Source organism: Ptychodera flava, chromosome 3 (assembly GCF_041260155.1).
Source record: "Ptychodera flava strain L36383 chromosome 3, AS_Pfla_20210202, whole genome shotgun sequence".
Taxonomy (NCBI): domain Eukaryota; kingdom Metazoa; phylum Hemichordata; class Enteropneusta; family Ptychoderidae; genus Ptychodera; species Ptychodera flava.
The window spans coordinates 7,880,154-7,885,112 of NC_091930.1; positions in this window are offsets into that span (position 1 = coordinate 7,880,154).

Genomic DNA, 4,959 nt, shown 5'->3' on the forward strand with positions numbered 1-4,959 from the left:
GTGTGCTACTCGAAAGGACTTGAACGGGATCTGTGTTGAAGTTACTGGATCAAGGAATTGTATGCTCGACTGGACAGTGAACACGGCGGATGGACGCTTACTTAACCCTATGCGTTACTCCCCTACCCCCTTTTTACGCACAGGAGTCAGATAAGTTTTTCTTATTATTATTATTTAATATTTCTTTTATATTTAATTAGAATAAATAGGAGAGTTACTATATTTTTCTGTGTGTGTCTGGATTACTGTTGCATGGACATAACTGGTAGCATTGATCACATTAAGAGTTCTGTCTCCCCACTTACCCACGGCCAGTCGAAACCAAGGCCTTCCAAATTAATTAACTCGTCCCGAAAACAAATAAAATAAGATCATTACAAATTGGTGGCAGCGGTGGGATGATTAATTGATTGATTATTAATGTTTGGAAGAAGATATACAAATATATATATATACCATATATATACGGGCTTGTGATCTGTGTTGCTGTTTGTCTGTGCATACAGGAGCCAGGCATTTATTTGCATAGGGAAAGCGTTCACTTTTGACTTTGCATTTTTATTAACTTCGTATACAGTCATAGAAGTTTGTTTGAAAAAAAATAGATATAATAATTTTGTATACCGGTAATTTCAAAGAATGGCTGAAGCATTGAGTTTCGATGGTGAGAGGCATGATGATGCTCGAAGTGTGGGTGAGTTTAGTGAGGGTGATTACTATTACGAGCCTTTGACTTTAGTTGATGCGATAGGTGAAACAGATCCAATTCCAAGTACGTTGGTGTTGAGTGGTAGAGATGGCAGATTTCCGACTGATGATTTGAGTACGAGTGTGCCTGCAAACCAGAGACTACATGAGAATGATACGGGTTACACTGAATGTAGTAGTGTGACTGGCAGCGTTCATGAAGGAGATGTAGGCCAAAGGCTGAGTAATGGTGCTGATGTTGGCATGAGGACAAATGACAGAGAATGTGTCAGGAGTAATAGTGTTGATTATGAAAGGGAGGCGAGAGAAAGTCAGGAGATGCTAAAACTAATGCGTAATGAGATCAGGCAAATGCAGGCGGTAATGCGTGATCAAGCGCACGAAATTAATAGGCTGACCAGTCAACAGAGAGTACATGTATCTCAGGAAAGGTTGTTAGAGTTAATTAATATTCCAGAGCAAAGTAACGACCCTGCCCCCACTTGCAGAGCACCCACAATACAGGCACCTACAGATAACAGTTGACCAGAGAATGTAACTGTTAATACTAACGCATCACAGGCCACAACTGACCCCGTCAAAGTTGATGAAACTGCCATAGGCACTAACCAAAGTGTCCCCGAACAGAAATGCACGTAAACAGTGGCAATTCGGTTTCCACCCAGCTACAGTTAGTGCTTGATAGGTATGATGGTAGCACCCCATGGGAGGATTACAAAATTTATTTCATAGAAATGGCCACCATAAACGGATGGTCAGATCAGATGATGGCCATGCAACTGCTCATTCACCTGAAAGATAGGGCGAAAAGTACTGTGATTGATGAACGTAGACTGGGACCTGCTAGCTTTAAACGTATGTGCGAACTTCTTGAAAAAAGGTTCGGAACTAGCAAGCTTTCAGCTACTCATAAGTCTGAGTTACAAACACGCAGGCGTAAGCCGAATGAATCCCTTACAGAGTTTGGATACGCTATACGCAGACTGTGTAGGCTAGCATATGCTGATTTCTCTGCTGACGTCATCAATAGGGTTGCACAAGAAAAATTCGATAATGCTATAGAAAGTAGGGCAATAAGAGATGCGCTGCATAGGGTTAAGCCAAAAACTTTGGAAGATGCTATAGCAGTGGCTGTCAAGGAAGAGAATTATTTGCTAAAATAAGAGGTTGGAAAGAAAGATGAGCACGAGAAGAAATTTGTGAGAAATTGTGATAAAGAGGATGTTGACACTGATAGTCCAAACAATCTTACAGAGATCATTGAAACTGTCCTTAGCAAATATCTCAATGAGTTAAAAGGCAATTTGACACCCAACATCAAGGCAAGTCGAACAGTTAGTGAAAGTACAGTGTATTTTAATTGTGGTGGGAAAGGTCATGTGAGGACACGCTGTACCAGTAGAATGAATGTACAGAAAGACTTGACAGGAGAAAGTCATTTCTCTTGTTACAAATGTGATGGGCTAGGCCATATGACAAAAAACTGTCCATCACCAAGGAAACCAAGGACGCAGCAGGGAAACGGGAATCAGCTTACTTCAGGGGCCGCAAGTGGGCTGGCAAATCAGGAAGGCCCACAAATACAGGCATAAGTGAGACAATACCCACTCTGACTGAGGCGAACGGAATGATTGTGGTTTCTGCAACACCAAAGTCATTGCATATAGACGTAGGAACCTATTGAATTAAGGGGTATTTTTGCTTAGATACAGGGGCACATTGTAGTATTGTTTCTGTCGATCATTACTTAAAAATTCCAGAGAAGGACCGCCCTGTTTTGAAGTCAAGTAGTTCAAAAGTAGCCAGGCCAATGGTAGCCCCATACAAATTGAAGGTGAAACACAGACTTTGTTGTCACGGTAGGCAGCAAGCGAATAGTTATCCCAGTTTTAGTATTTGACATAAGAAGTGCAGGAATTTTAGGCATGGATTTCATTGAAGGTGCGAATTGCAACATTTTTGGGAAAAGAAAGGAAGTTAGCGTTGATGGAGAGATTGTTCAGTGTGTGAAAAAACATGTACCTTCATTTTGCGCGCGCATACAAGTGAAACGACCAGTTATAATACCAGGGGGTAGTGAGCATATAGTCATGGCAAGGACAACAAAAGCAGCAAAAGAAGACGATTGGTGTATTGACGAACCCACAAAGAAAAATGTGATAGCAGTTAGGAGTATATTGGTGGCTAGGTTGATAGTAACCTCAGCCAAACGGAATAAGCCTATTAGGGTTTTAATGCCACAAGTAAACCAGTAGAAGTAAAGGCAGGTGGCACTATTGGCGTGATCCGATTGCTGGAAATTGATGATATTTAAGTATAGTGGGTAAAGAGAATTCAGAAAGTATCTATTTGAATGAATGTGAAGTGCCTGATAAGACGGAGGAGGGGCAATCTTTGCCGGCACATTTATTAGATCTCTGAAAGATGCAAGTGAACACTTCAACAAGTCTGACAGTCTTAAGGTAGCTAATTTCTTAGTCAAGTACCAGATGTAATCTCGGAGGGAGATGGTGATCTTGGTAGGACTGATTATGTGAAACATCGCATTGATACAGGGGGTGCCAAACCTATAACGCATTCCACCAAGGCGATTCCCATTCCAACAACAGGATGAATCCAGAAAGCAAATTGATGAGATTGTTAAATAAGGGTTTAATGGAGGGTACTACTGCAGAAATTATTGCAGGTCACTATTTAGGTGGCTGGGACTTTTGAAAACTTACTGGAATTCATGAGTAAAGAGATCTTGAGCATAGAAACGTTCAGTTAAGGTTAAGTGTGGTGAGTTTTGGTGGAGAATAAATTATGTAAAGTACGTAGTTGCCATGGTGTATGTAAATGAATGTAGAAAAGTATGAAGAGTGACAGTTTGCCAATAGTATGAGAGTTATATAGAGATAAGTTATGTTGTGTTAGTTAATAGTTTTATTGTTATTTATTTCCAAAGATAAACAGTGGATTTAATTTAATTTAATTTTCAATAGCCTTAAGTTTATTTTAATGTCAATGTTTTATATGTCTGTATCTGACCTGTGCGAATCCCCCCAGTACTTATCTGCCATGTGCATTCCACATCCTCCCCAATTGACTGTGAACTATACCAATCTTGTGCTGTATTATCTTTCACTTTAAGTATTGCCCAGAAGTGCAATGTTCTAAAAGGGAGCTGTGTGAAACTTATCAAAATTACCTTGAAATGTCGGCACCTCGGCCGCATTTCCACAAAGACATTTTATACATTTTAACCTGACAAGGGCATTGCTATATCCTCGATCAAATTCTAGGTGGAGGTTGCAAAATATACACTCGTGGAATAATCCCCCCTTCTCACAATTAAACCCTACTTATGTCTAAATATGATGGATTACAGACCATCTGTAGGTACATATTATCTGAACTTGCCAGACCATGACGCCATGAGAGAAAATGCAAAGAGAGTTTGACCGGTTGACCTCGCTGTTAATTTTATGCAGGAAATTACAATAACAATGCTTGGTCGAATGACGCAGTGCCTTGAGGGTGGGATCACCAGTGGTATATGGGGAGGAGTACCTTCCCGATGGTGATAAGTGGTGCAGATTACATTCGCCTAGGTGACTGGCGTATACGCGTGCCAAAAGACACCTATGGTTGATTTCCTGTTGACCAGTCCACCGTCCCTCCACCCACGTTACCAGTCGATGGCAGAGTTGCAAATACCTGGACTGAACCATTTGGTTTTTTGTGGGTGTCGGTGGTACTTTGACAATATAAGTAAAGATGCACATATATTGAGTTTATTGTCTTGTTTATGAGCGGCCAGTATTTCCAACAGCATAAATTATGTGCATTTGCCCTTGAAGGAATAAATAATTTTCGAATAAAACATCGCGAATGTAACTACATTCCTTAAGCTCGACGTACACTTAAGTGCCCCAAAGAACCATGAAATCGCCCGACTTTCGATTGAAGAGATGAGTTTTGCCAAACCGCGTATACAGAAACAGTGGCAGATGACTTTATTGTTAGAATCATAGACAGTATAGCGAGATGTAAAAAATGTGAAACAGGCTCCCCAACTAACTATCCTAAATGTTTTTGTGTCGAGTTTGTGTTTGATTCGTTTCGAAAATGTGTTCCTACATTCTTATCCGATTGTTTGTGTTAATGAAATGTTTGTTTCGCTTGGATATTTGTAGAGAAGTTTGGATTAGTGTGTACGGTAATGTTTTGTTTGTGTGGGGAAAGCTTATGGCGAGACGCAGCAGGACC